The 27,448-nt window shown below is 34.8% G+C and overlaps 1 long non-coding RNA gene across 1 annotated transcript; it reads right to left on the reverse strand.

Annotated features, from left to right (window-relative positions):
- Positions 1 to 7,469: 7,469 nt before the first annotated feature.
- On the reverse strand, positions 7,470 to 27,031 carry LOC118498858. The gene is made up of 3 exons (XR_004901346.1): positions 26,837 to 27,031; positions 19,639 to 20,983; positions 7,470 to 8,311 (listed from the first exon to the last, which is right to left on the reverse strand). It is a non-coding gene; the product is annotated as an uncharacterized LOC118498858 (long non-coding RNA).
- Between the last annotated feature and the right edge of the window lie 417 nt (positions 27,032 to 27,448).

Raw genomic sequence — 27,448 nt, forward strand, 5'->3', positions numbered from 1 at the left:
CTTTAAGTGGACATATCACCATGGTAATAAAAATGATGAATATTATCCATACACTCTTATAGAATTTATACATAAAAATAAATATATAAGCCTTATCTGTCCAGGTGAAAGAAGAGTTTAAAGTAGTTACCTTCAATGGCCTACTTTTTTACATTGAAAGTATCAAGTGTTGGCAAGAATGGGAAACAAGTGGACCTCTTATACACTACTGGCAAGAGTGTAAAATTGGTATAGCCACTTAGGAAAATTGTTTGGCATTACCTAGTAAAGCTAAACCTATGCCTACAATATAATCCAAAAGCCCATTTTCTAGGAGAGAAAGGAGTGCATATGTCCACCAGAGAACATGTACAATGATGTTCATAGAAGCACTGTTCACAATAGCTCTGGAGGGGCAAACAACACAAATGTTCATCAGAAATAGAATGGCTAACTAAATCTTGGTGTGGGCATGTAATGGCATAATACACCTCAGCAAAAGTAAGCAAACTGTAGCCATAAACACAAATTGAATGAGTCTCACAAACATGATGAGAAAAGCTAGACCAAAAAAAATCCCTACAACTGTAGTTTTTATAAATATTTTATAATATACCATTTATTTTATACAATACCTTTTTTAATATCCTCACCTGCAGACATGCTTATTGATTTGAGAGAGGGGGAGAGATAGAAAGAGAAAAAAAATCAATATGAGAAACATCCATCAGTTACCTCCCCACATGCCTGGAGGGAGGATCAAACTGACACCCTAGGTATGTACCCTGACCAGGAATCGAACCTGCAGCCTTTCAGTTTACGAGCCAGCACTCCAACCAACTGAGCCACCCAGCCAGGGATGGGCTTTTATATAAAGTTGAAAACATGAGTAGGGTTGAGGTGGAATCCATACTTTAGAAGTCAGGATAGTGATAACACTTGAGTTAGAGCACAGTGTCTGGCAGTGGGCATGAGGAAGCTTTTGGCATGATGGTATGTTCTGTTCTGGGGTGCCCATTGTGTCCCATTGGTTACATGGGTATGTTTACTTGGTGAACATTCATCAAGTTGCACATTTACAATTTGTGCAATTTTCTGAATGTTACACTTCAATCAAATTTATATTTAAAAATTCTTTTGTATCCATAGGACTATGTCAATAGTATAGTGTTAAGTAAAAAGAAGGGTACAGAGTGGAATGAACACCATGGCCCCTATTGGGGGAGAGATAAAGAGATAAATGGGGGTGTGTATAGAAGCCTGTCTGGAATGGATATGTGTCAAATATTAAAAGCAAGTCTCTCTGAGGGTCAGGGCTTTTATTTTTCTTTTTTGTACTTTTTCTGTATTTCCTGGATTTCCTTAAGTGAGCATATCACCACTGCAATAAGAAAGATAAATGTTATCTATATGGTCCTGCCAGGACTTATGCAAAAAGAATAAATCAAACATCAACATAGACCTTCTCTGTATAGGCAAAAGAAAGACCTTTAAGCAATTACCTTCAGTTGCCTAGTAAATTGAGTCAAAACATCAACCTGTTTTAAATATAATGAATATTATATTAAAAATAATATCTTCAATAATAATGAAATATATTACTGAAGAGCTGAGAAGCAAACTTGGATAAATATGGTCAACGAGTGACTGTCCTTTCAGGAATTTCTTGCTTAGGAAGTTTCTGAAAACTAGCCTCATTTTGCCCATAAAATCCTAGCATATCAATAGTTCACCTATCACTTGAAAATTTTAAATATCTCACTAGAAATCTGTGAAATGCATTTTAATGAAGTAAGGCACAAGATAATCAAGCTTTCTTCTAACATAAAAAAATAGATAAAAGAGTAATTTTTTTTCTCCTCCTCCTCTCCTTTCTTCTCCTTTCCCTCTTTGCTTGGACTTTTCCCTCACCTCTCTCCTCCTTCCTTCTCTTCTTAGGGCTGCCTTGCACTGCCCCAGTGCCTCCACTTTTTCCTTCCTTTCTTTATTTGGTCTCAGTCCTGGGGGTACACGTGGTACTAAAAAAGTCCTAAGTTTCATTCTCCTAGTGTCCTTGAAATACAAGTTGAAGTGGAGGCCTCACTTACAAAGGGAGATTTGCCTCTAGTCACTCTAAAATTGAAAGTGCAAAGAGGGAAGAGAAAGTGAGCAATAATCGGTTTCTTCTCCCCTCTCCCAGCTTCAGATCCTCCCCCTCAGTTCCCCAACCTAGACCCAGCTATAGATCAAGATAAATGCAGCTGCCAACACTGTGATGCTAACTTGTTCACACTGACCAATGCTTTTTCACATGGTAGGTCACAGAGCAGTAGGGGAAAGGGAAGTGGTGACACAATACCTAATAGCCAAGCTAGGGGTTGGGGACCAGAAAGTTGTTCAGATAAAAAACAAGATCCAGACAGTGGAATGAATAGAGAGGCTGAGAAAGGCCCTTCTCACCTATAGTCACAGAATGTACAAAGCAGGAGCTGTTCACGTTACAGAACAATAAATGATGATACGAATGAGATGACATGTATACAAGTTATTTGAAAACCCTGACATTCTCCAAAAAAGAGGGATTAATTATAATGATAATTATAAAGAGAAATGTTTTAGGGACTTTCAGAGCAAGTCATATATTTTAAAATAGTATAAAAACTCAGGAAAATTAACAGCAATCCTAGAAATTCCTCCAACAGAAACTCTGAAACCTGCAACTAGACTCCACTTCACAGAGACAAGGAAGAGGGTGGTTTCCACTGGGCCTAGCAGGGGGAGCAGAAAGGTCACCTTCCTCCGACCAGCAGATGTCTAAAATCCCCTCATGCAGGACTGTGACACGAGGCTGGAAGAGGCAGAGCACACAGGGTGAGACTTCAGGCTGGAGCCAAGAGATCAAGAATTAGCCCACAAAAAAGGGAGGGAAGCTGCTTTCTCAGTCCTGATGACACAGTAGCCCCCAGAACACAAACAGAGCAGAAGAGGACTGTCTGACAAAACCACGGGATGGGGTGAGAAAATGTCAGGAGGGCACTGACTAAGTTTGAGTATTTGAAGTCTGAGGGCAGTTTGGGGTGACACGGAGAGCAAAATGGTTTGATAGGAAAACCGTGTAGGCAGTTGAAAGAGACAAGACAGAGGAGGGGATGCTAACTGTAGGAAGTGATGGTCAACAGGTTGAGAGGCAGACAACAGACATGGTGGGGGGGAGGGGTAAAAATAAAGGGGAAGGAAGAAAACAGCCCCAGAAAAAGTAGAATTCAGTGCACAACACAACCTGAGGCCCATATCTGAAATTGTTCAGGCCCAAAAGCTGTAGTTTGGGATGCCCTTTTTATATTGTACTGGGGGCTTTCTTTTTAAATAAGGCTGAGTGTTTTCTTTTTAAGTAACCATAAATGATCCAAAGGGTTTTTTTAAATTTTATTATAGAAAACTGAACATATAAAATGCAAGCAAAATATAATAATGACTTCCGTGTACCCATTATTCTGAATCAATAATTGTCAGATCCCAGGTAGTTATACATCACCCAAGCTCCATCCATTTCCCCTCTCTCATATTAGTTTCATATTAGTTTTTTTATTATTGTGGTTAAATATATTCTCATATTAGTTTAAAGTGCATTCCATATACTGTTTCATTTTATCCATAAATATTACAGTATTTAACAAATAAGGATTCCTTTTAGCCATTATAAATAACCATAATATCATTATCTTTATGATATCCATATCTTTAAAATTATTATATATTATTATATTCCTTAATATCAGGAGATATTTTGAAGACATTTTCACATTAACTCTTCTTCTACTTATGCACTTTAGAGTATCTTAGAAGGGTGAGAGAAAATGTTACTGCGAGAAGGGACCAGGACATGAAGTTGTGTCAGGAACTCTGGAAAGCACAGAGATCCAGCAGGAAAGACTATGTTTTATGGCTTTTCATATAATACTGCCCATTCTGGGGCTGTGGAGCAGAGGGCAAAGACCTTAAAAGTCTCTACAGACTCTGCAGTTATCAGTAGGCACAAAGCCAACATCTGAGCTGCCCTTGGTAACAGCAAAGAATTGAAACCTAAATAATGAGAAAAGGAGGTTTTATGTTCTGCCTATCACAAAGGTGTGAACATTTTAATGGTACATCCCCATCTGCAAAAAAAAAAAAGTCTATTGAACTAATTAAGTATATTCACCAGAGTATTCTAAAAACAGATACGAGAATAAAAAGTAGATATAGACATTCTCATATATTTCCCATACCCTAATAAATCATCTTGAGGCCCTCCCTCTGAGACCACTGCACTTGTCACAGTTATCCCAAGCAGTCCTTAAGTGGTTGATAGGGAAGTTTAGCAGGTTAAAAATGAGCCTTCCAATACCTGCACAAAGGACAGTAGAAGTCAGTGGTCTCAATTCTTTAGTTCATTAGAGTCAGCCTGGAGGTTTTAAGAAGTGTGAACACCCAGTACCCTTCCCCCATGCCAATCAAATCAGTAATTCTAGGGGTGGAGTCTATGTCGTTATTTTGTAAAAGTACTCCAGGGGATTCTAATGCACAGGCAGGGTTGAAGAACAACTGTTATAAGTATTTAAAAACACAATTGCTTAATGTGAAAATATTATTTCTGATTTATAAGCATTTCATTTGACTATTTTCCCATCTAAGAGTGGGGAAAATGCTTCACTCTCCAATAAAGGATACTGGGAAGTAAGAAATAAAGAAATGCGAAGAAACTTCAAAAAGGAGAAAACTGTATTTGAACAATGATTAAAATATAATTAAAAAAAACTTCAAGGTAAAAAGCATATCTAATAAAATAATAGTGAGGTTTTCTTAAAAATAAAGGATCATTTCCATTTTTGTATTCCAGATTCCAATCTACTACATCTTACACTGTTCCAATTTTGACAGATCTTACTTTCACATTTAACCAAAAACACATATCCTATTAGATTATTAAAATTATCTAATGACCATTTCATATTGCAAGCACAGATATTTCATATGTCAAAATAATTAATTCTGGCTACTTAAATCTCTTCTGTTTAATTCCCTCAATTGGGGAGGAAAAAAACAAGCAGACCTGACCTTAAAAAAATAAAAAGACATTTTTTATCTCTAAGGAACTGACTTCATCAAATTATCCTGGAGGGAAAAGCAAGTACAAAAATGTGAACTACAGGCAGCTGGAAAGCAAAATTCTGCACGAGAATGACACACCAAATCCTGCAGGGAAACACGCACTACAATACATTATTTCCTGTGGCTTCCAGCCTGAGGAACACTGAAGAACAGTAAAAAATCCTCCCAGAAATTATTTCTTCAGCTGTGTCATTGATGGATTTAGCATAGATATTTAGTTAAATCACTGTCAACCCTAAACATGTCCATTTACAAACATTTACATATCTAATGGAGGATTTAAAAACGGAGGTTAAGAGAACTGAGACTTGATTGCATTTTAATCATAAGCCTGGAATGCTGAAAATGCTGTGGCAAAGCCATCCATTTATTCAACTAAGTGAAAAACCTGTAAAATTACAGCATCTTTAGCCACATTTTTAAATTTCACCATTTTACTAATTCTACCAAAGAAATGCTGACATTTTCTTTTGTGCTAGAAAGCTTCTGCAGGATACTAAAAGAGAACCAAATAGTCAATGTAGGTTTATTCTATGATGTTTAAAGAGACTAAAATGAGCTTGTCCCACAAATAGCCCTCATAATCAATTAGAGCAGTTTTCATGAGGAGACTGATGGTAGCACATACCTACTATAGATGGCATTGTGCATTAAACTGGCCACACAAAATATTTATTACTAGAGATGGGTTGCCACAACAGACTCCAGTTAGGGCAGATAATAATACCAATAATAAATATCTTTTTATGACTTTACATAGTACTTTATATTTTTTAAATATATTTTATTGATTATGCTATTACACTTGTCCCATTTTTTTGTCCCTTTTATCCCCCTCTGCCCCTCACCCCACCTCCCTCCAGCATTAGCCACCTCCTTAGTTCATGTCCATGGGTCTTCCATATAAGTTCTTTGGCTTCTTCATTTCCTATACTATTCTTACCCCACGCCCCCACTCCATCTACTTTGTATCTACCAATTATGGTTCTTATTCCCTGTACCTTTTCCCTTGTTCTCCCTCTACCCCCTCCCTGCTGATAACCCTCCATGTGATCTCCATTTCTGTGATTCTGTTCCTGTTCTAGTTGTTTGCTTAGTTGTTTTTATTTTTTATTTTTTTAGGTTTAGTTGTTGATAGTTGCGAGTTTGTTGTCATTTTACTGTTCATAGTTTTGATCTTCTTTTTCTTAGATAAGTCCCTTTAACATTTCATATAATAAAGGCTTGGTATTATGAACTCCTTTAACTTGACCTTATCTGGGAAGCACTTTATCTGCCCTTCCATTCTAAATGATAGCTTTCCTAGATAGGGTAATGTAGGTTGTAGGTCCTTGCCTTTCATGACTTTGAATATTTCTTTCCAGCCCCTTCTTTCCTCCAAGATTTCTTTTGAGAAATCAGCTGACAGTCTTATAGGAACTTCTTTGTAAGTAACTATCTCCTTTTCTCTTGATGCTTTTAAGATTATCTTCTTATCTTTAATCTTGGGTAATTTAATTATTATGTGTCTTGGTGTGTTTCTCCTTGGATCCAACTTCTTTGGTACTCTCTGAGATTTCCTGAACTTGCAGTCTATTTCTTTTGCCATATTGGGGAACTTTTCCTTCATTAATTTGTCAAATAAATTTTCAATTTCTTGCTCTTCCTCTTCTCCTTCTGGCACCCTTATGATTTGGATGTTGGAACATTAAAAGTTGTCCCAGAGGTTCCTAAGCCTCTCCTCAATTTTTTGAATTCTTGTTTCTTCATTCTGTTCCAGCTGAATGTTTATTTCTTCCTTCTGTTCCAAATTGTTCATTTGAGTCCTGGTTTCCTTCCCTTCACCATTGGTTCCCTGTATAGTTTTCTTTATCTCATTTTGTACAAGCTTCACTTCTTCCTTTATTTTGCATCCATACTCAGTCATTTCTGTGAGCATCCTGATTACCAGTGTTTTGTACTCTGCATCTGATAGGTTGGCTATCTCTTCCTTGCTTAGTTCTTTTTTCTGGAGTTTTGATCTTTTCTTTCATTTGGGCCATATTTCTTTGTCTTGGCACACCTGTTACATTAGTGTAAGGGGCAGAGCTTAGGTATTTGCCAAAGCAGGGCAATCCAGGTCACTGGGTTGTGGCACTGTATATGGAAGAGTGGGAACAATGCCTCTTGCTTGGCTCTCACCCTACTTTTATCACTTCTCTTACTACCCACAAGTGGGTTGTGCCCTTTCATGTGTTGATTCCCAGGTGAGTGGTCTTGTGTATGTTCTAGGATCCTATGGCCCCTCCAATGGACTCTCCTGTGAGGCTAGGAGTTTCTCCCCCTGCTGCAACCCCCACTGGTGTTTACAGCCAGAGGTTTTGAGGCTTTAGTTTCCTGTGCTGGAATCCTGGGTCACATTGTCTGCCTCACTCCCCAGTTGCTCCTCTCGGTTTATCTGCTTATGAATGTGGGATATCCAGATCTTCCAGCCATTAACTTGTTGTGTGATTTCTCCTCCCCACCTGCCTGTCTCCACCCCTCCTACCAGTCTGGATGAATGTTTCTTCTTAAACTCCTTGGTTGTTGGACTTCCATACAGCTCGATATACTAGCAGTTCTGGCTGGTCTTGTTTTTAAATGTGTTGTTATCCTTATTTTAGTTGTGCAGGGAAGCAAAGCATATCTATCTACACCTACATCTTGTCCAAAACTGATTTTACATAGTACTTTATATTTTTAAATGATTTCTAATTATTTATCATCCCCTCCTTGACATGCTTATTGTCATACTTCAGAACCCCCCTATCTCTCACCTGGGATACTCCTAATTCCTCTCTCATCTCACTCCAGCCCATCCTCACTGTCAGCAGTGTTCTCTATATTATACATCTTGGAGTTGATCACTCCTATTACTTATCTATGGGATGTTCTACCTCTTGTTTCTTGCCTCTCACCTTATGCTATTGCCTAAACATAGTATTTGGTCCTAAACTCTATTTCTTTACCTTATGCCATTCCTTTGCTATCCTTCACACATGTTTTCAATGTCCCCTTTATCTGACTAGCAAACTCCTTTGAGTCCAAGCTAAAAATTCACTTCATCTGTTGAAGACTTTCTGGAAAGCCCCAGAATTGGCCTTACTTGTTTTTGTGCTATTTTAAGCTTTGTACTTACTTTTATTGTCATTCTTATCATCATTGTCCATTTCCAAATCTCAGCTCCTCCCCTCCACCATCATCCCTAAAGAGAAAATGAGCTCTTCCAGGTCAGCAACTACTCTGTCAGTCATTTGGTATCTCCGGAGTCCAACAGGTGCTCAATTCAGGGAACTGATAAATTCAATTGATAAAAGATTGGAAGAATTTTTAAAAATTTTTATATGAGTTTATTTGAGCCAAATTGATGACATATGCTAGGCAGCAAGGTCTCAAATGCTCCCAAGAACAACAATTATACAGCTTCTTTTATGCAATTGAAATGAAAAATGGAATGTACATGAGTAGGAGAAAGCAAGGCCGGGATTGGATTACAAAACAGTGAACAAGATTATGTACTTTGTTGAGGGTGGTTACCTATTTCAAAGGTGTGGTAACTAGGTTAGTTTCTGGATGCACAGAAACAATAGACAGGGCTTTCTTAAGGCAATGATAAATCTTTTACTAAAAATTTATATGCCGGGGGCAAAACTACCCATCATGCCACACTGAGGTAGGGATTTATGATGAAATCACCCTGTAAGTTACTCTCCACAGAACCTCTTTTTTCATTGAAAGTTCTCCCTTTCGGTCATAAATGAATCTAAATGATGTATTGATGATCAACCTTTTAATTAGATGGTATGGTCTCACAACACTAAAAAGATTCATTCCTAGGAAGTCTCAGTACAGACATCATGGGAGATGGGGCAATACCATAACCATGGGGACCTGAGTTGAGACCCAATTTTTCCCAGAAAGGGAAGGGCAGGTAATGGAAGGAAGTCAGGTCTTTTGGCCTTCATTAAGAAAAAACACTCTGAACCATATCAGTCCTTTGAAATATCATGATCCAAGTTTGCTGTTGCTCTCATTTTTTTTGTATTTCACATCTAGTATAACATTTACATAAGTTATGAAAAGAATATTAACAGTTATATGTATTCAGTAACCATAACATGTATAGTATATGGAAAAACTCAGAGAACAAGTATAACTATTATTATGATTAATATAATTACAGATAGGTAAAGACAAACAAAATGGATTCTGAGTTCAATATCAGTCCATATGTATACAGGCTGTGTCGATGTCTTGAAATACTGATTGAAAGGATTTTTATTCCTGTTTTAGGTTAAGAAAGGGAATGATACAAAGGAGGAACTCATTGCTCTTTCACCTAGATCAAAAGTGAGAAATCTATTTTACTATGAGCCAATTCTGGAAAAATGTAAGTAGTTACTGGCTGCATTATTTTAAAAGTGTATAAAATAAAAATATTTTTATTGATTGAAAATAGGCCCTGCTATTATAGGCACTAAACTATTAATATCTGAACAGGTTTGAGAAGTAGGAACATAGAGATTTTTCCTTAATCTTTCATTTGGAAATCCATTTTGGGCAGAATCACAAAACTGAGTAAGTGGCAGGTTGCTTTTCACCAAACAGGATCTTTTATTCTTGTCATCTGGACGATATAGGACCATGGGACCCTCTGGTCCCTATTGCCTAGGAAGGATTTTCTTCAAAGGCTCACTTCTCTTTGTAAATGGGCTTCTTTAGCTTCTTTTCCTAAGTGCATTCTTCTTCACCCTCCCACTTCTACCTTTGTGAGCCAGGTGCTTGAGTTAATACTTAGCAAGGCCAAAAAAAAATTGCTCTTTAACAGCCTCACATAAATAATACCCTAGGGGAAATACCTGTATTTATGAATAGTTGTTTATAAACCATGATTCACAAGGTCTCAGGGGTTATGTAGCAACTTGGGAGACTGGCTGGATGGGGCATGTTTTGACTACTTCATCAGCTATGGGCCTTGAGCATTTCCGAAGTCTTCTCATAGTACTAGGCCACATGTAACACATGAACACTCAGGTTGTGTCTACAAGAGATCAAAATAGTTATCTAATTTGAGCAAACCGATTGTTTTTAAAGCATATCCATCTAGGATAGGAGAACTAGTTGTTTTGCGTATGTAAAAGGTAAAACAAGAATTTATTTAAATATACATCTTAATTCTCTACTTGATTGTATCAGATTAGACACCACCATAATATAATTCAAATGATTACTGCTCTGAAACTGTGAGAGGAAGAACTAATATTTTTTGAGCTTCTGCCAAGTACTTTATAAACATAATTTTATTTAATCACTTAGCACTGCTATGAGGTGGGTATCACATAGCCCCATTTTACTGAGGAAATTATGGTTCAAATGATTCGGTAACTTTTCTGAGGTCACAAAAATAGCATATGATTGAGCTGGAGTTTGACCTAAGGTCTACAAAGTCAGTGCTCTGTCCTTCACACCACACCTCTGCCAGTGGCCTATGGAGTTACAAGGAACCCAGAGGAGGAGGCAGGGCAATGTACTCAGGCCTTACTCCATAACTGCACAGAAGGCATGCCAGATGATTGAGTATGGACTGTTAGTCCCAAGAGCTTCAGGAAAGGAAATACCACATCTGTTTGGAAATACCCATAAAACAATCCTTACCAGAACACAGCATGAACCAAAATCTTTTTCTTAAATTGATTTGGGGGTGGAGGGAGAGAGGGACCAAGAGAGTGAGAAACATGAATTAGTTTTCCACTTATTTGTGCTTTAATTGGTTGCTTCTTGTACGTGCACTGACTGGGATCAAACCCACAACCCTGGTGTTATTAGGACGACACTCTAACCAACTGAACTATCCAGCTAGGGCCTTTCCCACACCTGTCCCCCAAATTATAACAGGAAGTTTATTTAGAAAGCTACAGAGGTAGCAGAAGTGAGACAACTGGGCTACCTAGGCTCACGAAACAAGTTACAGAGGCAAAAGAAGGGCCTTTGGAACTTAGGAAAGAGAAAGGCAAAGGTAAGTGCCTGAGGGAGGATAAGAAGAGGAAGGGAAAGGCACCTGCTTCAGAGAGGAGAGCGTGTGCTGGAGAGGAGAGAGCCTAACCAAATCTTGACTTCACAAATACAACAAGCAGGTGGTTATCATCCTAAGAAAAGACAAATTTCCCTACATTGGATATTATTAGGTCACCTCTTAGCTATATTTTTATATAGTTATATAATGTGATTTTCTTTTTGGTTTTGGTTGTTTTAATCAAAATTTAAAATGCATATAGTTTAAAGAATCCAATTGATAGAGTTTGTTGTGAAAAATAGCAGTCCTTCCTCCCTCCCATGCTCCCACATCTCACACCTTTCTGCCCACTCCAAGACAACCATATTCAACGTTTCTAGCTTTTTTGTTTTGTTCATTTGATTAATTAGTTAACTAATGTTTCTGGTGTTTACTTTCACAATTTTAAGTATGTTTTATTTGCTTATATTGCTAACTTGATTTGTGAAATGTAGGTATTATCCATAACTTCTCACTGTGAATTACAAGGATGTAGGTTGTTTTTACCACCCTTTCCCTTCCCATCATACACATCCCCTTTTCTCATTTCTTTATCCACTCAGTAGCATTAGATAATAATTTACATTAGATTAATATTTAGTGTTTACATTATAGTTGGTATATAAATAAATATTATTTATAGCTAAGCTCTGTCATATATATACTATAATTCTTTTCTTTTTGGCTTGAACTTTTATTTCCCTGGAGTTCATCTTTGTTTTGTCAAATAGATTATGTACTCTCACTAATTTAATCCACACTCTCCATCAGTTGTTTAACTTTTTTCTTAAAATATTCAAACACACCTGCATTTTTTTCATATTCATCTTCTTAATGAAGTCTCTCCTGGCACTTTGTAATGTACATCAACCAGATGGATGGTCCTGGATGCATACTTGCCAACCAGGCTCACCCTCCTCTCTGTCCTGGGAACTTCCTTTGCCTGTATCTTGTATCCATTGTTTTCTTCTGTCTCTGATGAATTCCCTCATTTTGGTGGAGTGCATCCTGGAGCAGCTTCTGAGAATGTGTGTTTGAGAGCTAAAAAATTTTGAGACCTTACATAACTGAAATTTAACTTATTTTCTATGTTTTCACATTTCCAAATTTCCAGCCTTTAGTAATTTTTATATTCTCTGAATCTCATACAATTTGTTATAATTCCTTAAACTGGTAGGCCCATTACTGACCAGAGTATTTCAGTTAGCATCTGAAGAAAGTAACACAAGAATTACTTTGAGATTACTGAATTTGATAGTCTGAATTCCTTCCTACCATATTTGCATATTACAGTTATTGTATATTTGTCTTTCCTGCCTACATGTGTCCCTCTTTAGAATGATCAACTTTAAATTTCTCCAAGTTCATGTTGAATTCCATTTTTATATTCTAAAGTGCTAATAACCCTATAAAACTTAGAATCAACCACAACTGAATTCATAAATATCATCCAAATCACTAATAAAATATACAAAGTACTTCTAGACTCTCAAACTTGCTTCCACCTCTTCTAATGACTAATTCAAAATTATTTCAAACCATGTAACAGTGGGAAAGCTTGATACATATGACAATTGTTTCTTCATAAAGAAAAGAATGAAGAGGTACCTTGGTACTCATCATTAATTCATTCCAAAACTTATGACCATGTCAAAACTGATGCATACCAAATGATAAAGCATTTTCTCTTGTGGGGCGGCATGGTGACTCATACAAGTTCTAGCAAGCATTGAGTCCTGAGCAAGTTCCGAGTGCTGAAACATTTTTTTTTCTCGCCAAAATACAATGAGTACAGGTTTTGACAAGTTCTGAAGCCAATGAGTACCGAGGTATGATTGTACTTTGACAGCTGAGTTTCAAGGTCCAAGTGTTTTTGTGAGGGGTATTCAGCTTCTTGTTTTCAAAGACAATCTCTTTCCTTATTTAAAAAATTAGGTAGGCCCTGGACAGGTGGCTTAGTTTGTTAGAGCATTGTCTTGTACACCAAAAAGGTTGCTGGTTCAAGTATTGGTCAGGGAGGCAACCAATGTTTCTCTCTCACATCGATGTATGTCTCGAGCGCGTTCTAAAAAAAATCAATAAACATATCCTTCTGTGAGAATTTTTAAAAAACAATTAAAAAATTAAAAATTACCACATAGCTCTCTTTTCAGACGGCAAGTACCCCTTCTGATAATACTAAACAGATATAATTAAAGAGGCAGCAAGACATAGTGAAAGAGCATTTGCATAAACGGTGAAAAGACTAATGCTATGAATGCTTATCTGTGATCCAATATGTGTTGATGTACTAACGACCCAATACTTATTAACCCATCAAATGTGTACTGAGAACATATTATGTTCCAGGTACTGTGCTAGGTACTGAAGCCTAAAGAGTAAAAAGATAGATGAGAAAAAGTTCCAGTCTTTGTTCAATAGTACAACAAATACTAAGCAAGTAATAACAAGTTGACTATTACAATAACTTAACCTCTATGAAACTCAGTTTCCTCATGAATAAAATAAAGAAAATAATACCACCTCATTGCTTCAAATGAGGTAATAGAGGTGAAAAACTTTTTTCCCAGATGAACAACAGGTATCTTCCGCTTGCTTGGATTTTCCCGGGGTGGAGGGCATATCTAACTCATCTATATACACTCAGCAAGCAGCCAGTGCTTGTCAAGTTAGCAGGAACTCAATGCAGGTATGTGAACAAATGCAACTCCAAAAGATGAATCATATATTCACATAAGTAAAGTCCTTTTGTTTTCTTACCAAGATTATACACCCATCTGTGAACTAATGAACCTTATGGAGTAGAAAAGCTTAAAGTGATACTATAGTAAAATGTTCCATTTAGCATGTAATCATCATTAAGGTGTATATGTTTGAATAACAAAAATATTATAACATTTAATTGTTATTTATTTCCTTTCATATACCAAGCAATTGTCAAGGGCAGAGTGTAATTTTTGGAGTGTTTGACAAACTCATTTGAGATATAAAAAGCACCTAACTAGGACAACCAAAATAAGTCAATTACTTGAAATTTCAAAATGAGATGTTAAAATAAATTTTTTAATTAACTCTAAGCAAAGTTTCAGCCTACAAAAATATTGTCTAACAATGCTAAAATACATTTATATGTGTATGGAAATGTCAACAGCCTGCTTCCTGCCAAGTCTACAGGATTAATGGACTTTAAATAAATCTTTGAACACTAAAATCTAAATAGCAGACACAGCAGTTTACCATGGAAGGTAACTGTTTTGGTTTTGTTTCCCAAGAGTGCGTAATGGATAAGCTGTTATTACTTTTCTTCTAGAATCACAAACCGGAAAGGCTGAAAGAGGGTCTAAGAATTGTTCAATTCAGCCTTCTTATTTTTCAGAGGAGGAAAAACAGAGGCCCAGAGAGGTGAGATGATTTGCCAGTTGCAGAGCTGGGACTAGAACCAAAGACTCTTCTCTGGGACAGGAAGCAGCAGCAGCCTGCTGGAAATATTGCCTGGTATCCCGGGAATTTGCTTGTCTGCTGTGTAGAGTTAGTCTGACCCTGGAATGTCTAATTCCAAGACAATTACACATACATTCCAGCTAAAGATGCATCTTCAATTTAATTGAAATAGAATGTCAGACCAATACCTCCAATTGTTTTGGGGGGGTTTTAGGAATAGAAAGATAAATTCTTTACCTCATATTATAAAAGCTCTATTCCTTAATGTAAGTGCCCAGAAAGTCCTCCACAGAGCCTTATCCAATTAAAGCAGTGCTTCCTGACACTAGCCTAATTAACTGGTGCACCCCAAAGACTGCACTGGTCCACTGCTTCTTTCACATGGCAAGCACTACCTCCTGCCACTTCCTTCTCCACTCAAGAACCTCACTTCAGCAGATCTTCTCCTTGGATTCAGGACTTAAAAGAGGTTCAAGTCCTTTCTCTTGGCCACTCTTTCCACCACCATGAGATCTCAAAACAAAACAAAAACCCACAAAATAGTTTCTCTTCACAAACTTGGGAACATCTAACCTGGTAGCTCATAAATTATAAAATGGAGTAAATGGAGAAAACATGGACCTGAGCAGCACTCATGCATAGTTCAAGTGGCCCTGATCCTGAACTCCTGAGGCACACTCAACGTCTTTGAGGTTCAATTTCTTTATTTCTAAATTAGAGATGATAATGCTTATCTTACAGAGTTGTGGAGATTAAATAAAGACAATTTAAGTGTCTACCACACTGCCTGGCACATGCTAAACACTTATTGTTTTCATCTCTCTCTGCTGTCACTTTTTCTCCATTTTCTAGGAGTCCACTGAATATTGGCATTTATTATACAATTCTACTTTACATGTATTGGACTTTCCATTATAAAAAAAATTAAATGAAATAACTTACAATGATCGTTCTGATTTTAGTAATATTTAGAAGTACAAATAATCTATCAATTGGTGTGGATTTGGGTAACCATATATTTTTCAAAAACCAATAATTTAAAGATAGAGAATATAATTTCATTTAAATTGAGATATATTATAAAATAGTTAATGTTCTTAAAGAGGTTTATTCTAATGTGTGAGCTATATCACAAGGCCTAACCACCTTAACTATTGTTTATGAAATATTATTTCTGATTATATGTGGAAAAATATTATTTTTTATCAAAAATATTACCTATTTTCTTCTTTAGTTTATATAAATCATAACAATTATGGGATTAGTTATCCCCAAATTGGGTATCTTTTCAACAATTGGTTTTGTTATCAGTTGTCACATGTAGACTGAATGTTGATCAGATCAATGGCTGATAAAATCATATTCAGTTTGATGGATTTAAATAAAAGTAGTGAGTTCATGGTTCAGAATGAATATTTGATTATGTTTTTTATAAATTACTATTCCCATTTATGAGGCATTTTTCCCTTTGTGATAAAATCTAATGCTTTTTATCTAACTTGTAAAATAAATACTTTAATTTATGGTTCCATGTGTTTCTTGGGATCAATGTGGTTAAATACTTAAAGTCAATTCAGTCCCTCTAAATTTGCTTTCCCAGTTAGAAGACTACTAATACCTTACATTTATAATAATACCTTTGTTTTAAAGAGTTCATAATATGTTGGACTACTCTATAATTAATTCTGAAACATTCTTATAGACTTGTAGATGACATCTATTAAATGCAGCTTATCAAATGAGAGCCATGGCCATGGGCTGAGTGACTTGCCCAAGGTCACACAGATATAGGTTATAAGGATCAAATGATATGATGCATATGACAGCCATAAAATGTTGTACAAATACAAGATATCATCAGAGATATAAACAGATCTATGATGAGTCCTTACAATTATTGACTGCTATTCTTAACAGTTGTCTCCCTTGACTTTCTGGCCAAAAATAAGATAATACTTGCTACCATTAACCTCATGCAGCAAAATGAGGAATAAGAAGTTGAAAAGTATACAGATCTTCTTGGAAATATGGTGCCATGTTATTTTTATGAGTATTAATAGTGACCCTGCTATTGAAATAACCTCCATGAGTATTATTTATTTATTTATCTATTTACTTATTTATAGACTAAAACAATTAAGTTTGGAATCCTTACCAAACCCTAATTTAGGCATTGAGTTTCAGTACTTATGAATCTCTCTTGTGCATCTACTCAATTTTTTACTTGGCTGGAGAATTATTGAAAAATCTTAGTGCTTTTTAAGTACTTGCTACATGATGCTCTCTACACAGCTACAGAATATCATCAAGACTTGTGTATTATTCTCCCTTATCCTCAGAACTGTTTCAGAGCACCACGATCTGCTTCAAAGGTGTTTAGGATGTGCCAAATACCATGGTTGCTATGAAAATTATCAACCAACTAGAAATATTAGCTATTTTATGCCAAAGAAAACAGTGTTTTAACAATGATTCCTTTTTTGTAATTAGCTGATTATTTTGAGCTCTCATTATCTTGAAACTATTGGCCACAAGAAAAAATACCAGTTCCAGATTGGCTTTTTTAATATGATAGTTCCATCTCTCATGTACCAGCCATAAATTCTTTGCCTTTGGGATTGTAAATGCTTCAGGATGTAATGGAAAGTTAGTATCACATGGCAAGACATTTGTTCCCATTGCAAAGTGCAGCCAGCTCTGAAATCCAACCCCTAATGAGAACAAGTATGTAAATGAGAGCAGCCAAACCAAACAGATGAAAAAACAAAGCCAAAGAAGTCTATAAAAGACATTTTTTTAGCCTAGGTATTCAAGTAATCCAGCAGCATTAGATTCTGAATTAAAATAAAGCCTTTTTTCCCATAGTTTTTTTACTATAATGATATACCTCTAGACTTACATTTTAAAAACTAAATGAGAAGAAAATTTTTATCCCTGGAGTAGCTCTACTTATTAAATATTTCTATGTAAAAGTGTGATTTAAACTAGACTATTATACCAAAAACATATTTCAATGAACCTTGAATTAAATATGATATGTTCTGAATTAAATACAGAACACTGAAGTGCTGTATTCTCAGAATATTAAAAATACTTTCTACATAATACTTCTGCATATGATGCAACATATAGCTTTCATATTTTCTGAAATTTCTGCAAAGAATAAAGTTGCTTCAATAAAAAGTTTTTAAAAAATCTTTGTCTAATAATTAAAATGATATTTTTCCTCTTAAAGATACATGTTTAATAAAAATACCTAGTTTTGCAGAGAATTCCCCACTGTACCAATGTCTCATGATTTGGGGCATATTTATTGCTTTATTTTCTTAACACGGAATGAAAATGTAAGGTGGTGTAAAAATGGAGAATTTATTTATTTATTTATACAACATTTACTGATAAACTAATATGAGCCAGGCTCTATTTATAGACCTTGGGAACACAAGAATAAACAGATGAAAGCCTCTGTCCTCCTTGGAGTAATATATTTTAGTGTGTTGTTTGATAGACAACAAGCAAAATAAGTGAATAGTATATTGGAAGGTTGTAAGTGCTATAGGGAAAAATGAAGCAGGAGAACAGGGTGAGAGTGGAAGAGGCCTGTAGTTTTAAGTAGTCAGGGTAGGTCTCACTGAAAGGGTGACAACTGAGCAAAGAATTGAAGAAGGTGATGGAATTAGGCAAGAAATATTTTAGGGAATAAGCAGGAAGTACTGTGAGTGCAAAGGTCCTGAGGCAGAAGAGTACTTTGAAGAGTCAGACAATAACTAGCAAATTTGAAAGTTACCAAAGCTGAAGCAAAAAAAATTTGTGGAGTCATACATATACTGGCTGTTACATGTAAAACCAAGACTCTAAACTTTTCCTTTTAGAGTCTAGGCTCATAAAATTGTAGAATTAAAAATAGCCATCTCTTTTTTTTTTTTAAAGATTTTATTTATTTTTTAGAGAGGGAAGGAATGGAGCGAGGGGGGAGAGAGAGAGAGAGAGAGAGAGAGAAACATCAATGTGCGGTTGGTGGGGGTTATGGCCTGCAACCCAGGAATGTACCCGGGCTGGGAATCGAACCTGGACACTTTGGTTCCCAGCCGTGCTCAATCCACTGAGCTACGCCAGCCAGGGCCCAAAATAGCCATCTCTTTAGTCAACCTTTTTATTTTACCGATAAAGATAGGAGGTCCTACAAACAGATCAAAGGTTTCCCTGACACCCCATGTTCTTTCAACTTTCCTTCTCATAGTTTAATTATTTTTTCTGTCCTTTAGTCCTTTAATTCCTTTTTACTTCATAAATTAACTCTTTAAAGTGTCTTTGTATTAATTTAATTCAACTGAAAAAAGTACTAATTATTCCTGATATTATCATTTGATGGCATTCAAATATATACTATTCTTGAGGGGCAATTATCTTTGAATAGCAATTATGAAGTGACATCTATCATATAATTAAAATATTGGTCTTGTCTATTGTATAACCTTTAGTTTTGGTTTAGGTGATGTGTGTAGGTACATTTTTTTACATAATAATCATGTGCAATTATTGTAGAAAACTTGGAAAATATTTAAAAATCAGGCAAAAAAAACCTATAATCTCATCACCCAAAGACAGCCATGATTTAAATTTTTATGTAATTTTCACCCAAATTATTTTCCTATGCCATGCATATAATTTCTTTCAAAGATGAGATACAATTTTGTTTAATGATTTTTAATTTGATATTCTACCATATTTAACATTTTAAAAATATCAAATGAAAACAAACATTTATCTTCAAACTAGTTTTGATTTTTGAAAATAGAAATCAACTAGAAGTAAAATTCATTAATAGATAGCTATATAAAGTTTGGATAATATTTGTCAATCCATAACAAGGTGGTATGGTAAAGTAGTATCATCAATATTCATAAACTTCATTATTTAGGTGTAAAATGACTTGAATTTTAGAAGGATGTTTTACAAAAATGCAACATTAGAATATGTGTGTCCCTCTAAAAGAAAGGGAACCCACTAATACCGAAATGTACAGCCTTGCCTCTTACCTCTTCCATAAAGTTACCTCCTCTGTGGCTCTTTTATGACTAGTTGCATGCTTCAAAGTGTCCCTAGATTTATCTAGGTATATTTTTATCTCATTGGAAAAATGAGGCACAGCTCTAAGCCTCCCTAAAATTAGCCCTGCTTGTTAGAAGTTATCCTTGTTTTTTATCTAATAATTACATTTAAACAAAATGGTTTCTTTTTTCACTGTTATTCAGAGGATTTTTTTTTTTGTTTTTTTAGCGGTACATTTCAAGTTCTTCACAGGGTAATCAAAATCACTGCCATTAAATTACTTAGGGTTTTACTGAAGAAAAAATTCCTCTCTTACAGGAATATAATCAGTTGTTTTGCTACCAAATTATTAAATCTCTGTATAAAAAATGTCATGTAAATCCTTAACTATTTCTACTACTTTGGTATGATACAATATTATGACCCTATGAAGATAAACTATCTTCGACTTTGTAAGAGCAGCTTTTTTAGACCTGTCTAAACATAATACCCAACATATTCTAAACTATGAGAGGTAAAGAAAATAAAAAGGATTCTTTTAAAATGTTAATTGGATGATGTTAACCCTCTGCTTATAATCATCTCTTGGCTTCCCATTACATTTAAAATGAAAAGCAAGTTCCTTTATTTGTCCCACAAGTTTCACAGGCCTGACTCTTGATCCCTGCAGATGCCCTTTTAAATGCCCTGCTTCCTCTCAGATGTCCCGACTTCCTCCCCACCACATACTAGTTTCTTCCATTGGGCCACTGTCCACATCTGTCTCTCTTCCTTAAATACTGGCTGTCCATCGGCTTGCTCTTGGCTCAAAGAGCCTTTCCTTAGGCCCACTTGCCAGACACCTAAGGTGCCCTTGTCCTCACCTTCCACAGTTATTTTGTTTCTTCTTAACATTTATTTGAAACTACCACATTCAGTTGTTTATTTTGTTGGTGTCTGTTCCCCTATTAAAATACAAGAACTATTAGAACAAAGGCTTTCCTCTTCTTATCTAGTTCATAAGTTCCCCAAGTCTAGCAAAGGGGCCTGCGCATAGGAGGCTTCTAAATATATGTTGAATGAATAAACAAACATATTTGCAGCTGTTTGTTCAAAATATAAGGTCGTTATTACTAGAAAATTTTTTCTTACACCAAAATAAAATATTTTAAATAAAATATTAATAAGCAAAATTATTTTAAACACAGTAGTTAAAGAAATTCACTAAAGAGTACTTGACTAATAGGAATCATCACGACATAATTTACGTATCTTCCTTGAAAAGATGCATTTTTGTGGGATAGGTTGATTTTTTTTTCCTTAGAGAGTAAAACCATGGTATTAATGGAGTACCTATAAAATAGATAGGAATGTAATAAACTAAAATCTAGAATTAGGTCAGTTGTTGAATAAACATATACAATATACAAAAAAGAAAAATTAGTATCAAAATCCAGAAAAAGTTGAGGTGAAGACAGGAAAATATTCTAAATATTTGAAGATGAAAATATATTTGTGTCCAGTTAGTTTAGTTTAAAAATAGGTAAGTGCCATAAAATGGGTTTCATAGTAATGCTGTTCCAATTATTCATTAGGGATTTGATGGCCACAGCTGGAATAACCCTATGGTTAATATTTCACTTTGATTTTGAATTTTCTCCCCATTTTTTCATTTCTTACTAGCTTTCTTCTCCTCCAAAGATCCCACATTACAGATGGGGGGGGATTATGTATTAATTTGCAGAGAAGCAGTTTATTACATAGCCATTTTAAGTAACACCCAAATCTTTGTGCAAACAAGGGTCATGGGTTAAGCTTTTAATGAGTATGAATGCTGTCAAAATAGGATTTCAAGTACTGTAAAGTTTAATGCTAAAAGTGTTTTGTGTTCAGTGACTAAAGAGCCATTATTCTGAAATTAAAACATAATTGTGAATACAAAATAGGTAAGATTCTATCTGTGCCTTTCAACCCTGGTTTCTATAAATTAAAAGTAGGCTACTCAGCCAGGTGAGAATGACCTTCAGATAGATTACCAAACAAGAAAAACACAGAGAGGACCCAAATAAACAAAATCACAATGAAAGAGGAGAAATAACAACTAACACAAAAGAAACACAAAGAAAAGATTATGAATAACTGTATGCCGACAAATTGGCCATATGAACAAAATGGATAAATTCCTAGAAACATACAATCTTCCAAAACTGAATCAGGAAGAATAAAAAAACCTGAATAGACAGATTACAGCTAATGAAATTGAAGCAGTAATCAAAAAACTCCCAACAAACAAAAGTCCTGTAACAGATGGCTTCACAGGTGAACTTTACCAAACATTTGAAAAAGAACTGACACCTATCTTTCTCAAATTATTCCAAAAAATCCAATAGAAGGGAAGACTCCTGAGTGCATTTTATGAGGTCAGAATTATACTAATTCCAAAATCAGATAAAGACACTACAAAAAAATGAAAAGTATAGGCTAATATCCCAAATGCACATAGATGATAAAATTATCAAGAAAATATTGGCAAGTCAAATTAAGCAATACATTAAAAGATCATACACCATGATCAAGTGGGATTTATCCCAGAGACACAAGTTTGGCACAAAATCTGCAAATCAATAAATATACATTTCATAAAAAATGAAGAATAAAAATCACATGATCATATCAATAGATGCAGAAAAGCACTTGATAAAATCCATCACCTACTTATTATAAAAATTTTCAGCAAAGTAGGAATAGAGGGACCATATCTAACATAATAAAGGCCATATTTGATAATGCCAAAGCCAACATTATACTCAATGGGCAAAAACTATAGGTATTTCTCTTAAGATTGGTAAAAAGACAGAAATGTTCCCTTTCACCACTCTTATTCAACTAGAGGTTCTAGCCATGGCAATCAAACAAGAAGAAATAAAGGGCATCCAAAGTGCAAAGGAAGAAGTAAAACTGCCATTATTTTAGATGACATGATACCGTATATAGAGATCCCTAAAGATTCCACCAAAAAACTTCTAGAACTGAAAAATGAATTCAGCAAACTAGCAGGATACAAAATAAATATCCAGAAATCAGCTGCATTTTTATATACCAATGATGACCTATCAGAAAGGGAAACTAAGAAAATAATCCCATTTACAATTGCATCACATGAAAATAAAGTACCTAGAAATAAATTTATCCAAAGATAGACTAGACCTGTACTCACAAAATTATAAGACACTGAAGAAAGAAACTGAAAATGACAGGAATAAGTGGAAGCATATAACATGTTCCTGGATAGGAAGAATTAACATCATTAAAATGTCCATACTACATATAGAGATTCAATGCAGTTCTCACAAGATAACAATGGTGTATTTCACAGAAGTACAACAAATATTCCAAAAATTTATAAAGAACCACAAAAGACCCCAAATAGCTACAGCAATGTGGAGAAAAAAGAACACAGTTGGGGGTATCATGCTACCTGTTATTAATCTATACTATAAGGCCACAGTAACAAAAACAGTATGGTGCTGGCATAAAAACAGACATATAGGTCAATGGAACAGAATAGAAAGCCCAGAAATAAATCCATGGTTTTCTGATTAATTAATATTCAGCAATGGAGGTAAGAACATACAATGGAGTAAAGATTATATACTCAATAAATGGTGTTGGGAAAATTGGATAGATATGTGTAAATAAATGAAACTAGACCACCTTCTCACACCATACACAAGAATAAATCCAAAATGGATTAAAGACTTAAATGTTAGATTCGAAACCATAAAAATTATAGAAGAAAATATAGGCAACAAAATCTCGGACATTTCTTGTAGCAATATTTTTTTCTGATACGTCTCCTCAGGAAGGGAACAAAGAAAAATAAACAAGGGGGACTACTAAAAGTTTTTGCACAGCAAAGGAAACATCAGCAAAATGAAAAGACAACCCACTGAATTGGAGAACATATTTGCCAATGATACAGCTGATAAAGGGTTAATATCCAAATTATATAATGAACTCTTAAAACTCAACACCCCAAAAAAAAAAATCCAATAAAAAATGGGCAAAGGACATGAATAAACACTTTTTCAAAGAGGAAAGATGGCCAGTGGACCTATGAAAAGATGCTCAATGTCACTAATCATCAGAGAAATACAAATTAAAACCACAATGAGATGTCACCTCACATTAGAATGGCTATCATCAATAAATCAACAAATAAGTGTTAGAAAGGATATGGAGAAAGGGGAACCCTTTTGCACTGTTGGTGGGAATGCAGATTGGTGCAGCCACTATGAAAAACAGTATAGAATTTCCACAAAAAAAATTAAAAATGGAACTGCCATATAACCCAGTGATTTCACTTCTGGAACTTTATCTGAAGGAACCTGAAACACTGATTTGAAACACTACATGCACCCCTGTGTTTACTGCAGTGTTATTTACAATAGCCAAAATTTGGAAGCGGCCCAAGTGACCATCAAAGATGAGTGTATAAAAAAGCTGTGGTACATTGACACAATGGAATACTGCTTGCCCATAAAAAAGAAGAAAATCTTACCTATTGTAACAGCATGGACAGACCTGGAGAATATTACGTTCAGTGAAATAAGCCAGTCAGAGAAAGACAAATAACATATGACTTCACTTATATGTGGAACCTAATTAACATAATAAACAAACAAAATAAAAACAGACTCATAGATAAAGAAAACAGACTGACAGCTGTTAGAGTGGAGGGGTATTGAAGTGCTGTGTGAAAAAGGTGAAGGAATTAGGAAAACAAAACCTAATAGACATAGACAACAGTATGCTGATTACCAAAGCAAAAGGGGGGGTAATGGGAAGTGGAAAGGGTAAAAGGGGCATAAAAGTGACTGAAGGAGACTTCACTTGGGGTGGTAAACATACAATACAATATATAGATGATGTATCATAGCTTTGTAAACCTGAAACTTATGTAATTTTATTAACCAATGTCACCCCAATAAATTCAATAAAAATTAATATATGTGCATATACCATATTTTTGAACTATAAGACACACTTTTTTACCACATTTTTTGCTTCAAAAATTTTTTTCTATTTTTTCCTCCTCTAAAACCTAGATGTGTCTTATGGTGCAGACCCCAGATGCCCCTAGGTTTTAGAAGAGGAAAATGGGAAAAATTTTGAAGCAAAAATGTGGTAAAAAAGTGCATCTTATAGTCCAAAAAACATGGTATATAAACAAAAAGAACACTTAGACCATTCTTCATGTTAAATTAGTTTATACAAGTTTTTACACTAAATACATTTTGCCTTTTTAATTTTATTTTCAAGTAGACTTTGCATTCAACACTTTTTTTGTGTTAGTTTCAGGTGTACAGTACAACAGATACACATTCATATAAGTTATAAAGTATTTCTTCCAATAATTCAAGTGTCCACCTGGCACCACAGATAGTTACTACAGAATTGTTAACTATATTCCCTGTGTTTTATTTTACATTCTCATGCCTATTTTGTAACTAAAATTAGTGCTTCTTAATCCCATCACCTCTTTTTGACCCTGTCCCCAACATCCCTCCCCTCTGACCTCCATCAGTTTGTTCTCTGTATCCTACAAGTCTGTTTCTATTTTGTTTGTTTATTTTGTTCTTTATATTCCACATATAAATGATATCACATGGTATTTGTCTTTCTCTGTCTGGCTTATTTCACTCAGCATAATATCCACTAGGTCAGTGATTTTCAACTGGTATTCTGCAAGAGGCACACTGGTGTGCCTCAAGAATTTTTAAAACATGCAATACCTAGTCAGAGGCACTGATGTCTTTTCCCTCAGATTGTCAAATAAAAAAATGAGACACTTTTATGCTTAGTATTTATTTAAAAAATGACAACAGTCATCTGGTATGAATGTCCTGTCTTGAATAAATATGTAGGTCATGTAACAGAGTTGCATCTTATTGGTCACCTTGCATAATAATGTTGTGTCTGATTGGTTAATTCTTGGTACCAGAAATCCTTACATATAAGCAACTTGATTTTTTAAAAAGTCACTTTGGAGAAAAAATTTTAGGTAATTACTATTATTATTATTTTTTTAAATCAATTAAAATTATACTTTTTTACAGATCAGCAAAAAATCTAATATGTTTTTTGGTGTGTCACAGAAGTTTAGTAATTACCATATTTTGCTGTGTATATGTGCACCCATGTTTTTGGCCCAAACTTTACGGGAAAAATATTTTAATTTTTTAATTCAATTTTTAATTTATTTATATTTAGAAAACCTATTACTGTATTCCAGGGCACTCTTTGCACATGGATATCATTATTGCTTTTTAGAGTTACACTTTCAATGCATAAGCATAAAAAAAAAGAATTAAAAACATGTATATAGGTGTGGAATTAGCACTACTCATGTAAAATGCTTTTGAGGGGAAAAACAAACATCCTTATTTTTCCCTCAAAAATTTGGGCAAAGAAGATGTGCATTATACACAGTAAAATATGGTAGTTTGCATGTACCATGAGATGAAAAAGGTTGAAAATCACTATTCTAGGTCCATCCATGCTGTTGCAAATGGTAAGATTTCATTCTTTTTTATAGCTAAGTAAGATTTCATTGTATATATGTACCATAAAAACTTTATAAGCTGATAATAGCAATATTCAGAAGGAACTGTAACTCAGAAGATGTCTAGAAATTGTCAATGTCTTTCAATGTTCTTTTGTGTTCAAGTCACTATTTAAAATTACAGGTATATTACCCACTTCTTGAAGAGATACAAAATCACATCTGCTCATATACCCAATTCATATATACAAGAAAGACTAAATAAATGGTGATGATTCACCTTACCAAAGTATTTACCACTATATATCTGTACCTAACTACTTCATCTGTGATAGAATATGGTTTCTTCATAGAATCATGTACACCTAGGACTGTTTTCTTTTTAACTAATAAATAGCATTAAAAATAGTACTGCCAATAGTATCACATTGAGTTGTACTCTTTTCCCCCAAAGATGCAAACACACTGCCACATGTGTTCTCTTCCTATCCTTTCTTTCAGTGGGATTGGTAGTTTAAGGCCTCATCAGCACAATGTTGCTTGTTTTTAGTAATGGGAAACTGAGTGATTAATAGACTTATGAGTAGTTGCCAAACAAGTTTATAGCAAAAGTGGAGTAAACTCTTGATCTCAAGTCTTACCTAACTAGGCAATGTAGATTTCTTTAATTTTATCCTGAGTGGTCACATGTAATACAATAAAAAAATATATAGTCATTAATAGCTTTTCTATTGAGGTTGCCATACATGCAGCATTTCAGGTAGATTTCAGAACCACAGAACTTATATTTTTAATTCTAAATTAAGTTCCATAATAAAATAAAACAGTCTTTAAGAAAACATTGTATTTATTATTAATTCAAAATGTATCCCTTTTCCCCACCAAATTGTTGTGTTTTGCCTGACCTTTAAGGTATTTGAGACTCAAGGAAATTGTCACTATTAAAAAAAAAAACCATCATTGTTTCATAGTATAGCAGATTCTAAAAGAGCATCTTATAGAACTTCTCTTAAATGTGAAAATTTTACATACTTCATTCTCAACTAAAATCTGTGCATCGCAATCAGAGTGCATTTTCCTTTATAAAAGTATTCATGGAATATCATTAGCTTTTAGTCCTTTTTTCATTGCATTTCCTCCCTTCTTAAATAATATTTCACAATGGCCCAACTGCAAGGGGTTAGTAATAAGATATCATTGCAGAAATGGAACCCCAGGAAAATCATAGTAATAAATCAAGTACTACTTGTTTA

The sequence above is a fragment of the Phyllostomus discolor genome, chromosome 2, assembly GCF_004126475.2.
Source record: "Phyllostomus discolor isolate MPI-MPIP mPhyDis1 chromosome 2, mPhyDis1.pri.v3, whole genome shotgun sequence".
NCBI classification, from domain to species: Eukaryota; Metazoa; Chordata; class Mammalia; order Chiroptera; family Phyllostomidae; genus Phyllostomus; species Phyllostomus discolor.